The sequence below is a fragment of the Petaurus breviceps genome, unplaced genomic scaffold (assembly GCF_028583685.1).
Source record: "Petaurus breviceps papuanus isolate PSGF00001 unplaced genomic scaffold, PetGlider_PUasm1.0 38, whole genome shotgun sequence".
Lineage (NCBI taxonomy): Eukaryota > Metazoa > Chordata > Mammalia > Diprotodontia > Petauridae > Petaurus > Petaurus breviceps.
The window spans coordinates 17,806,371-17,819,944 of record NW_027186304.1 but is presented as its reverse complement, the minus strand read 5'-3'; the positions used below and the strand labels follow the sequence as shown (position 1 = coordinate 17,819,944).

Sequence of the window (13,574 nt, the reverse complement as noted above, 5' to 3'; positions counted from 1 at the left end):
CAATAATGATCAAATAACAATGTAACTCAGTATTCCACTCCCAATGTTCAGTTAATGAGCACATTTCGTCCTGAGTTCCAGGTGTCTGATGCAGTTGTCTGGTCCTTGGAAACATCTTTTCTTGGAGCAGTCTGGAAAATATCAGGTCCACAGGGGCAATACCTTCAGTGGATTTTCAAGATGGTTCCAAGTTACTTGTAAAGACTCCTTAAACATTTCTGCTAAAATCTTTTACAAGAAATATCTCAATACAAGATTTCAATACCAATCATAAAGTTTTATTTCTCTAACAACTAGTTCATGTGGTAAAAGCAAGCTAGATCTTATAGTTCTAATCTTATTAACAATGGATTTATAAGGGAAATATCAAATTAGGATCCCATAGTTCACCTGAAACTATAAGGGATTTAGGTTATAAATACCCCATGTTGTTAACATTTTTATCTAAACTCTATACCTGACAAAAACATTGTTAACAAAAAACTAAAGGTTTTCAGATACATTGATATATGTTAGATATTCAAATACAAACTAAATATTATAAAATACCACAGAAAGCAGAACTCTTAAGCTCTTTGAAATTAAATATATATTCATTTGATCTTGTTGTTTTCTCAAAATTTTTACTCATGTTTTTACATTTTTTACTTTAACATATTTATTTTAGAATTTCAAATTTAAATATCACTTAATTTAATTTAATTCTAATGTTATACAATTATTAAATCCCCCCTCCCCTCCTTAGGAAGAACAGAGACAGAAAAGGATCTTATCCTCACATAAAAGCATAGACTACAGAACACTTTTTATAAGATTACCTATGATACACAAAAGAATTTACATAAAAGTCACCAAGTTAACTTCAATTGTCACAAAAGACTTGGGATGACACTTAAGTAATCAACTTCAAAATCATGCTTCTCAAATAAATTGTTTATAATAAAATATGTTTGTATCTTAGGACATGCTTTGCAAACAGGTATTATTTCCATGTTAAATAATAATCTTCAATAAAATCAACTTTTCTATTGATGTAACAAAATGTTCTATAAGTTGCTCTCTTCTAAGAAAACTGATTGCACTAAAATTCTTTTCTTCAAAACAAATCTGAAAATATTTCTGATTTAGTTTTTTTTGCTTTTTTTTGGAGGGAAACTGGGGTTAAGTGACTTGCACAAGGTCACATGGCTACTTTGTGTATGTGTATGTGTGTTAAGTATCTGAGGCTGGATCCAAACCCAGGTCCTCCTGGCTCCAGGGCCGGCACTCTATTCACTGTGCCACCTAGCCACCCTGATTTAGTTTTAATTAATAGAATGACAGCTTGGTCCCATAAACTGTGGCATCAATACTCAATTACTCTGACACTGTTTTAAAACATTTAAGGATCTTGTTTTCCACAGTAATATATATTCTGTAAAATACAGGTAAGCCAAATATTCTTTATTTAGTTGTTTAGGATATGGAAAGAACTATAATTCTAGGCTGAATAGCTCAGATCTTATGCACATATATTTTATTATAGTATATAAGATGTGTTCCAGCTTTAATCTATGGGAAAATAAACATTGTGTTTATATCTTTTTTCACAAACTTCTTTTCCCTTTGTCTAATTATTCCCATATCATTCAGAAAGGATTCGCTATTTCAGGGATTTCATTTTACACATGACTATGTAAGCCTTGATAGTCAGATGACAAGCCTCAGTATTAATTTATCTAGTTGTTTAGGATATGAAATGATTCCGCATTTAGATGGAAAACATTAAGATCTTACGTACTTGCATTGCGCTCATGTCTTTTACTGAAAATTTATTCTGATTATTTAAATTTGCTATAAAAGAAAAAAGCAGGGATATGATTATAACAGCATCAGTGTTAGCTCTATTTGACTTCAGGTAAGAGTCACAGTTGACAATCAGTCACTCAGGAACAATTCCACCTTATGGCCATACTCAAGAGCAACTGGATGGGAAACATTCTGTTCAAAAGGAAATAATACAATGGGAAAAACTGAATCTGAAGGATCCTACCTTTGGCTATGCCAAGATCAGCTTTATTCCAGATACAGGCCTCTACCTGTTCAGGATCACATTCCTTCTGAGTAGCTTGTGCATTTTCTCTTAACTGGTGAATTACTGACAATGATCCAGCAGACATCTATAACTGAATTCAAAACTCAGAACAATGTCAGCTACAATCCCAAGGCCTTTTATCTCAAATGGCAAATTTCACTAATCATAGCTTAGGGCTAGGTACAGTTATTTTTTCTCTCATTGAGTTGCAATAAGCAATAAAAGTTTACCAGGACTTACATATACATAAGTGATTTCATTTGATATTCTTCACTTGTTTTTCTTTTCTTCTCAAGTTTAAACTCACCTGGGTATAGAGATCAATTATTAGAAATTACTTCTGTATTATACACAAAATTATAAATTCTCATTAAGCCAATTTCATTGTTTAGGAACTCCACAAACCAAATAAGTTCTTTCCCAGGACTGGTGACCTTGACCACACAGATGGTTTCCAAGAACCTGGCAAGTTTACAAAATAAGGGAATCAACAGGGACGCCAGAGAAGAGACTGAGTCTTGTGCTGCTGCCCAAGGTGGACTGCTCTAAATGTTCAGAACCAATCTGGATAAGGCTTTCACCTCCTAATCTTTTCACACAGAGTAATGAATTGCCAATTTTAGGTTTTAACATTATGACAATAATTTCAAATAACTTAGTTAATAATTTCATGATTTTCATAAGTAATAGCTGAATACTTTTAGGTGAATCTTCCTCTTAAATACAGGCAAAACTTGGAAGTTTATAAGTCCTTAAGTCATAATACTTCAGAATATTACAACACATGATCAGTGGGAATGATAAAATAGCATAACAGTTTTCAAACATTTTCATAACACATTTTACTTCAATTAAATCCATAACCCAAAAGAATTAAAAAAGAGCAAACTTTTCCAATCTGAGACTTCCTTTTTTTAGTCATATCCCAAATGATCTTTGCTTCATTAAGCTTTTCCTTTTCTGTTTCATTACTGTGCACCTGACATCTGACTAAAATTCCAAATATTTAACCTTCTTGCTGGCATTATCAAGACACTTCTTAAGATCATTCATTTCATAAGTCCTCCAGGTCAGCCAATAATGAAGGGAGCAAACTTTAGTTACTTTCTGCCAATTACATAAATACCAGGAAGTTTCAGGGCCATAAAGGAATAGCATGTAGCCCATACCATCTCCTTAAGGAGGAGGTTGTCTTCAGATATCTGACTGACCTAAGACTGGGACTTCTGGGTAGCTGTTTCACAAACCAAGTTAGAATCTGGAAGGACCCTGAGTGGTTCAAATCTGAGTCCACTTTGACTAAGTTATAGAGTACCGTACCTGAGAGCTCTCCCAAATTAGCATTCTTCCTCCCCTTAGCTATGACTGAAATAAAAGGTTATTAAACCAGCGTCTCAATAGAGAGACTAAACTAGAATCTCAAGAGAGAAACTAAACCAGAGTCTGAAAAGACACTAGACCAGAAAAATCTCCTAGTTGATAGACACCTCATAAAGAGTGTCTCTGGAGTGGCCCAAAAGAGTCTTGGGCAAGAAAGGCAAATAAGTACTCAATCAAAAGTGAAGATCAGGGCAGGGGCAGTTACTTACCAACCAACAAATGGAGGGGGCTTGGGCTAATCACCCAAAGTCAGTACCAGATGCCCTTGTTCAAATGTAAATTGTGGGAAAAGGTCCTCAGCCTGTCCTGCTTTTGATACCAGAACTGTGAAAACAAAAACCCTGTGAACTACTAACAGAAGAAATCCCAGCTCTGAAATGTGGCCCTGGAATGAACCAGAATCAGGGTTTACAAAGATCATAACTGCATTTGTTGCCTGAGAAGAAGAAGCTTGCAATAAGGAGGATTGAGACAATCTCAAAGGGGAGGGAGAAACATTAGGTATTGGTATTTATACATATTTGAGGCATTTAAGCTTTTTCAGGTATTTATGGCTAAGTCAAAATTAAGACAGAAACACAATAAATTTGGAAATCAGGTGCAAAGTGGAGGTCTAAAGAAAAGATATCTGTAAATGCAATAAATCAAAAAGTAGGATGTTTACTTCTCTTTAGATAAATCAGAAACCAAGATGTTTGCTTTTTTCTCTGAACTGGTCAAGACTGGCTTCAGCAGTTGTAGGGACCTTCAAGTTCAGCTAAAGTTTACTTCACAAAGGATGACTCGAGTTGATGTGTCAAGCAGCCCTGGGCATCAGAAGTCCTCCTGGTTGGCTTGCTATTGTGCTACTCCACTATCTGGTTCCCTGGTGAAAAAGGGAAGCACTAGCATATTTAACTGGTTAGCACAAGCATTACAGAGCCCATGTTCAAACCAGACCAACACAAATACAATAACTTGGTCAAAATAATCAAGCTATATATGTATGTACACATGTACATCAATTTGTATATATGCATAGTAGATTTTCTGGTTATATGTGTACAGAAGTCCTGGAGGAGGGTTTTGGAGTTCTTGGGACTTTACTAATGATTTGTGCTGACTTCATGGACCTTGTTTGTGGGTCTTTATTGATTTGTATGTGAATGATTTGTGTTGAGTTCTCAGACCTTGTTGGTGGGTCTGAGTTGATTTTACAGGCAGATAATGATGCCAGCAATGTGTATGAATATTATTGTGCCTCTGTTAAGCTTTATCTTCCTAGAAACAGGAACTGCAAAGGACTTAAGGTGGTAGTGTGCTATGGGCTTCAATATGGAATGGGAACTGGATGAAGAACTGGACAAGGAGCTACACAAGGAACTGGGAGTTGCCTGCCTTTGAATCCAGGTGACAGTTAGAGCTGGGACCATGGAAGAGGAACCATGGAAACTGAGAGGCAACCTCGAGTAAAGCTGAAAGAAGATTTTACTTGGGTACTGTATACTGACTGAGAAGATTGTGATTTACTTGTGACCAAGGGGTGAATGGCCCATGTATTTTCCACTACCCCTTAAGAGGGTATTGAGTAGTGACTAATGACTGAGTAGTGACTGACGATTGAATAGTGACTGATGACTGAATAGTGACTGATTTGTAACTTAGTGTGACCCATGAGTGGAGAACGTTGACTATTGTATTTTGTGACCCTTTAGGAGACAAGCCTCCTTAAGGATGATTTAATGATTGAGTTACTAAATGATTGTACTATGTTGAAAACTATTGGGACCACTTTGGTGAAAATTATGTGGCCTTTTTAGTGATGTCATTGTGAATAATGTGTTTTGACTTTCTGTGGCAAGTTGTAACACTGTGAATACTTTATTTTGATTCTCTGTGAATGTTTTGCTCTGATTGCTTACTGAATAGAGTGTTCTCTATACTATGTAATCAGAACCTTGAAAGCTGTTCAGAGCAGCAGTCCTCTGGAAAGCTGCTTGTATGTGGCTTTACAGTAATATAATAAGGAATGTCAGTCAGAAATGAAGTCAGAAACTCCCTGTTTAGGTGAAATCCAAGGGGAAAAAACTGGAATATGGTATTAAAAAAAGGAGTTATATAGTATTTATACCCCAAAATAACATATATGAAAAGCTAAGCTTAATTATCAGTAAAAATGGTAAACTTTAGTAAAATAGAGGAATTCTGGTCATTCCTTCAAAAGAGGAGTTGGTATTCTACTTCATCAAACTAAAGAAACATAAGACAAGTAAGTAGGAAGAAAAGGAAGAGAGAAAGGAAGGAAAAAAGAAAGAAGAAAAGAAGAAAGAAAAAGAGAATAAAAAAAGAAAATTGAGGAATGAAATAAATAATTTTCATGTTTATGTGACTGGGCATGGTTATTTTCAGTTGTTCTAGAAAACCATTTATAATTATGTGAGAGAAATTATTAATCTGTTTATACTCTTTGATTCAGTGTTCTCAGTACTGAATAGAAAAGTCCCATATACAGTAATATGTTCATAGTAACTCTTTGTAAAGCAAAATAGTAGAAACAAAGTGAGTGTCTGTAGATCAGGAAATAGCTGCACAAATTGTGGAATGAGTGTATAAAAGAATAGCATTGTACTATAAGAAATGAGAAACGTGGAGCCCTTCCTCTCCCCACTTCTGCCCCTGGAAAATTAGTTTGAAGAGGAGGGGCTGAGAAACATAGACATGAAGAGGAGGATCCTCCTGGAGCTGAGGAACCAGACCCTGTCCCATGTAAAAGAACTTGTCCTGGACAATTGTAGGATAGATGATGGGGCAATTGAGGGTTTAACTGCTGAATTTGTGAATTTAGAGTTCCTCAGCTTAATAAATGTTGGGTTGTCTACAGTTTTAAATCTCTTTGAACTACTTAAGCTGAAAAAGCTTGAATTCAGTGACAATAGAATTTTTGGAGGTCTGGATGTATTAGCAGATAAACTTCCAAATCTCACATATCTAAGCCTAAGTGGAAACAAACTGAAAGATATCAGCACCTTGGAACCTTTGAGAAAGTTGGAATATCGAAAAAACCTGGACCTTTGTAACTGTGAGGTGACAAAACTGAATGATTACTGAGAAAGTGTCTTCCCACTCCTTCCACAATTAACCTACCTTGATGGATATAACCAAGAAGAAAAAGAAGCCCTTGACTCTAATGCCAAAGTAGACTGGGTAGATGATGAAGATGAAGAAGATGAATTTTATGAAGAAGGTAATGATGAAGAGGATGATGTAGGAGATGATCATGAATATGATGTCATTGGAGAGGAAGAAGAATTTGGACATGATGGAGAAATTGATGATGATGATGAAGATGAAGATGAAGAAGAAGAAGAGGAAGAAGCGACTGGGAAAGGTGAAAAAAGGAAGAGAGAAACAAATGATGAAGGAGAAAGAGAAGATGATGAAGACCCCAGATGATCTGAAAAAAAAAACTGTTTAGTATTGTGTGGACTGTTCCTATTGATTTGGTAGCTGTAAAAAGAAGTGGTAACTATAATCCAAGCCCCCAGGACACCTAAAGAGCCAAAGAGTAGTTCCTGTGACATTCTACATTCCTCCAATCAATCCCCATTGGATATCCAAGTTACCAACAAATTTGGGGAATTAATCCCAACAAAATAGTCAGAGTTGTTAGGTTTTCTTATAAGACTATTGCCATAGCAGGAAGAGCAGCTGTCATTGGTAAGTCATGAATGTAGATGGCTACCCATTACACCAAGATTGTAACACCATTTTTACTGTCTGTACAACAAAAGAAGCTTTGTAAATAAAATCTTAATATTTGGGGAAAAAAAGAAATGAGAAACACAAGGAAATGAGAAAACATGGGAAGACATTTAAAAACTGATAGAGCAAAGAAAGGAGATGTGGAGAATAGTAGAAACATGATTACAATGAAAATAACATTAAAAGAAATAAAAATTCAGATTAAATCAATGATTAATCTTCATTCCACAGGAGAAATGGTGAAAGACTTCTGAACTCTTAAAAAAGAGGTCATAAAATACAAATGTGGAATGTCGCATATATTGTCAGAATTGTTCTGACGATTGATTTTGTTTGTTGTTATTAATTAGGCAGGAGAATTTTGTCAGGGGAAGGGATGACTATGGATTAAAAAACAAAAAAAAACATTAATAAATTATTTTAAAATATCCTTAAAGTCTTGTAAATCACTTAAGAGTCATCTTCATGCCTTCAGCATGAAGCACAAGAACCTACACATAGTCTTTAATTATTTTTTTTCTTAAATGAAGGGAGGGGAAGAGGAGGAAGGGAGAAAGGCAAGGGAAGCTAAAGATGTGTGTAGCACTTATTCTAAAACCAAGAATAAATCTTTACAGTATTTAAAAAGTAACCTTGGGGGCGGTCAGGTAGCACAGCGAGTAAGAGCACCATCCCCAGAGTCAGGATGACCTGGGGATCAAATCCGGGCTCAGACACTTAGCACCCACCCAGAAACACCTGGCCGTGTAACCTTGAGCAAGTCACTTAACCCCAATTCCTTAAAAAAAAGTAACCTTAGTTCTATCTTTCAAAAGATTTCTAATCTCATTTAAAAAATTGATGCTTTTTTTAACATCAGACATTTCTCAATTTCCTCACAAATCCCCCCCCCCACACACACACACCTTGAATTGTCTTTTGTGACAAATAAAATATAATTAAGCAGAACTTTTTGTCTTTTCCTTCTGGTGGTATATGACTCATTGTTTTACAAGTATTTTTATCTCAAGAAATACAAATACAGATAGGTCTGGTTTTGAAAGATATTCAGGTATCAACAAAAGGATCAAGTAGGAATAACTAGGTGAACTGAAGTACCAATATAAAATATAAAAGCACAGTTATAACCAGTATAATACTAGAGCTTGATTCTCCAGAACATGGCCAGGGCAGTTATAGAACTATGACAATTAAATCAATCATCTTATAATAAAAGTACAAAATGGAGGAAGCAATTCTTGAGTCATATTTAGAATAAGGCTAGGGAAGAGTAAGGGCAACTAAGAGGAGCAGAAGATAAAATGCTGAGCCTGGAGTCAGGAAGACTCATCATGAGTTCAAATACGGCCTCAGACACTTACTAGCAGGGTGACTCTGGACAAGTCACTTAATCCTGTTTGCCTCAGTTTCCTCATCTATAAAAAGAACTGGAGAAGGAAATGGCAAACTCCTCCAGTATCTTTGCCAAGATAACCCACAGAGAATTGGACACAACTGAAAAATGACTGAATGACAACAACAAGGAAGAGTAATTCCTGTGATTATTATGGGAAGGAAAAGAGGGACTTCCACAATTTTTGGTTACGAAATTGTATGTGTCTAAAAGTAAGTGGAATTTTAACTACATTTCATATTGTACATTTATTCGTGATAGCAAACAGTCAGGGCTACAGGAGATGATAATAATATTATGAAACCAAGTTTCCTCTATATTATTTCTGATTTCAGAAAGTCATGACAACAAAAGAACCAAAGAACAATACAGGGTATATAATATGCTAAATGTCAAATGAAATAGTCAGTTATGACTCACATGTACATATATGTCAAGACATACATACAGACTCATGTACACATACATGCCTATACTCATGACACACTTTTACATATATGTCTAGAGATATGCCCAGATGCATGAATATGCACTTCTAGATCTATGGTGTGTAAGAACATGTATGTCTAGATATACATCTAGTCTCATGAATATCCATGGAATTGTGTACTTGTATAGCCAGGTGTATATCTGGACTCATGATACACATGTATAAAGACATCTAGATATATTGCTGGATATGTCTATGCATTCAAATATCTACTGACAGTGGCTCTCTGATCATATATGCCAACTCTTCAAGACCAGAGGATATAGTTCATTGAGATCAGGTGATTTGACTTAAACAAGGGCAACTAAGTGTTCTCTCTTGCTGTCCTCTTATTTATCTTGAACATCAAAGCCCTATTAGTCATTTTTCTTCAGTCACTGTTAGTATATATTAATTCTATATAAAAAACAGAAACAAACAAGACAAACAATTCTGCATTCTCTCTGTTGTCAACTACCTCAAGAAAAGTTCCTATCCATTCTTTGATCCTCCTTTTCCTCCCAATATAATAAAAAGTCTATTTTGTTGCCTTTAACTTCCTTTACCGACCCTAGTTCAGTCTGAGCTTTAGCATTCCTGACATTATTTTATAAGGGCATACCACACTTATATTCATCTTCTATTACCTTGTATGTGTTTCTTTTTAAAATTTAAGTTGGTTGGTGAGTTCACATTGCATCCGTATTGGTCTCTCTAGAAAATTCCCCCTTCATTGGAATTGTTTCCCTTTGTGATTTCAGAAAGCATCTGAATTGATGCATCTCATATTCCTCCTAGGCTACCCCAGCCCAAGCATTTTACTCCATGAGATGCTACCTGCCTTTCCTTTAAACCCATTGAAATGTTTTCATGAAATTTAGGGTGCACACAAATTTCTGTCCAGTTTTCTCTTCTTTCTCTATTATAAACTAGGATGGAATGGTCGCTTCACCCAAGGTTCCTATCATTTCCTTCCCAGATCCTCTCTGTAGTAAGAATCAAATGCAAATTAGAATCTCCTCTTGTTGGTTACTCTACTTTAAAAAAATAAATTTATTTATTTTTAGTTTTCAACATTCACTTCCATAAGTTTTAAATTTTCTCTGCTTCCCTCTCTTCCCCTCTCGCCAAGACAGCATGCAATCCAATATAGGTTCTACATATAAATTCTTATTAAACATATTTTCACATTAGTCATGTTGTATAGAAGAATTATAATGAATGGGAGGAACCACAAGAAAGAAAAAAAAACTAAACTAAAAAAGATTAAATGGTGTGCTTTGACCTGCATTCAGACTCCATAGTTCTTCCTCTGTATGTGGAAAGAATTCTTCATCATAAGTCTTTTGGAGTTGTCTTAGATCCTTGCATGGATGACAAGAAGAACTAAGTCTATCAAAATCAGTCATCAAATAATGTGTCTGTTTCTGTGTACAATGTTCTCCGGGTTCTGCTCACTTCGCTCAGCATCAATTTATGTCTTTCCAGGTTTTTCTGAAGTCCACATGCTCATCATTTCTTATAGCACAACAGTATTCCATTACTGCTTCCTCCACTTTTTTACTATGGTAAGTCAAGAAGTCATGTTGCTTTTGGCAGATATCTGGCATCACTGCTTTACTTTGTCTCTGTACCTGCTTATGCTCTCCTTCTCTAACTCCCTATCTACTTCTTTCTGTCCAAGTGATTTGTAGCATAATCCAATGACTAAATAACTTATATTCCTTACTTCTTCAACTTTTACTCAAATTCTCTCCATCATGCATTTTCCCCCAACAGATTTCTGGATTTCCTCACCTGAGTATATCTTAATATATATGATGCTACCCCATGCCCTATTTTACTTATTTTATTTATTTTGAAAAGGCCCACAAAGAACCATTATACATTCATTGGTTTCATCTCACAATGACCTCCAATACCTCATATTTGTTACCTAAACTCTGAATATGTATGTATAAACACTTGAGGCCCTGAGTTTTAATACTGACTCTTATCTTGGTTTTCATGTCCTTTGAAATTTGGCTAATCTCCCCGACTTTTCATCTTCATTTTTCGAGGCTGCTGCATAGGGTGTCTAACTTTGGGGATAGGCACAAGTAGTCTTCTCTCACCTTTATCCTTCTTCGTTTTAATCCCTTTTGATTATAGTTGCAAGATACCTGGCAAATACAATGTTATTAAACTTTATTAGGTCTATTCCATCTCTAACTGGGAATCTATAAATCCTATATTGTAAGCAGTGATCCAGAAATCCCAATATTCTTTTCACATACTATCTTCTCAGCCAGCTGTTCACTTCCTAAATTAATTTTTCTCTTCTAGATCCCTTGCCTTCAATAAGGAAACATAGGATGAGCCTCTATAGGCTTCAGTTTCTTTTTCAACACTTCATAATCATTAGTTATACCTTTTAGTTTCTTTATAATAATGTCATGTTGTAATGCCAAGCAAAGGCAACTTTCCAAGATTCAAAATACCAGCATAGCTGCTCTCCATTTTATTCAGTGAAAAATTAAGAAGAGAAAATCAAAATATAGCATCATTCAAAATACAGCATTTGCCAAGTGTAATTCAATCAAGTACTATCCCACCCCTGGACATTATAATTCATTTAGTCAATCCCAAAGACCCTCTTCTAAGTACTACTCCACCCCTAGGCTGTACATTCATTTAGTCAGCCACAGAGCCCCTCTTCTCAAATGGAGATTAGTTTCCAATCATAAGTAAAGTACATTCATTTGTTCAATCACAGAGCACAAAAAGGTCAAAAGTTCTCCACCCTTGGATTACAACTGAGTAGGCCATCTACCCCAGAGTTATAACAAGTTTAAGCACAGCATTTAATACCCAAAGAGAGGTCTTTTCTTCATCTTGATGTGAGGCAAGTTCTCAGAAATCTTTGTTCCTGGAGAGACAAAGCCTAGCAAGGCCACAAGATACATTGCCAGTGTCTTCAAGAATTCACTCTCTGTCTGCAGAACAGTCTCAGGAGCTCTGAACCAACAGCAAGGTTCCAAGACTCTGCAACAACAGGACTGTCCTTCACCAGTGGACAAATCTGACAAAACAACATCGAAACAGACAAAGTACCAGCATAACAGTCATGTCTCCTCAGTCCTTGGCAGCTCTGGGTAGTCACTCTCAAAAGTCCTGGGCAGCTCAAACTGGCCCTCAGCAATCCTCTCTGTCTCCCTGCTTCCAGGATGCTGCTTCCAAAAAATTATTCTGCCTCTCTTTCTGCTTGTGCTTCTCTAAATTCATGTCACCATCTCCTCCCAGTTCAGCCCTCTCTTTTCACATCAACAAGTCCATCCCACAAGTGGGATTCACAAGCTCTGGGTTTTAACACAATCAAACCAAAAACCAAGCCAATACAGGAGGATCTTTAAATTCCATTACTATTACACATGTATGCCTACACGAATCACAAAAAGTAGGCAGTTGTCATATGATTATTAAATCTTAGGAATTTCTTTGCTATGTTTTGGGTACATACCACAAGAAGACCAGAGACCTCAAGAATTAGCTGTCTCAATACTTTTTAGCAGAAAATAACCATTTACTGCTACTATTTTCTCTTTTACTTTTCTCTGCCTTTCATAGACAATTTCTCAGTTGATAGCTTTTGTGGTTTTATTACAATATTCTTGGAAGGATAAGGAATTTCTTCCTCCAGAGGAGGAAGGTAAGAAAGGGGTTAAGAAAGAAAGAGAGGGAGAGAAAGAGAGATACAGAGATAGGCACAGAGACAGAGACACATGCACACCCCCCCCACAGAAGCAGACAGAGACAGACAAGAGAGATAGAGACAGAGAGAGAACAGAGACAGAAAGACAGACACACACACACAGACATACAGAGACACAGAGAGACAAAGAGAGCTCAAAGGAACCCTTTGACTCTTAAGACTTAGTAAAATATGCTGAAGAGAAAAAGACTCCCTACTCATGAGCAAAGGAAAAAGGAATCACACATGACTAATTGACTTTAACTCAGATAGTAATGGAAAAAGGAAGCTTGAGCAATCAGGGCTGAAAGAAGGCATTTCCCTTATCACCTGCTATTTGTCTACAGGGTGGGTCTGTCGAAGTAGTAAATGGACCAATGAAGTTATGGCCTTGGAGTCCTAGAAAAATTGTAACAAGGTCTATTGAGTTTCCACTATAACCCTTCTATTATTCTGCTTGTCAAGAAATAACACAATCTCTTAGGAAGAACGTGCATAACCTGTAGAGTATCTGTAGAAAAGCCAAGCAATGGTCACTGACCAAGAGGCAACATGATAGGGGTAAATAACAGAATGGAATCAATGTTAACCTTTCCTCTCACTGAAACCCCACCCAGTGTAGTGGTAGGTGACGGTGGTGGGAGGAAGAGGAAGAATAATTGATGATAACTATAATAATGATGATAGCTCATATGTATGTAACTTTTAAAAGTTAAGTTTGCAAAGCATTTGATAAATATATCATTTGAGGGCAATAATTTGAGTCATGAGAACTATGAACATCTTG

General features: G+C 36.1%; 1 pseudogene; it reads left to right on the top strand.

The window, feature by feature from the left end:
- The first annotated feature begins 6,151 nt into the window (after positions 1–6,151).
- LOC138170013 (acidic leucine-rich nuclear phosphoprotein 32 family member B pseudogene) lies at positions 6,152–7,180 on the top strand (annotated as a pseudogene).
- The last annotated feature ends 6,394 nt before the right edge of the window (positions 7,181–13,574 follow it).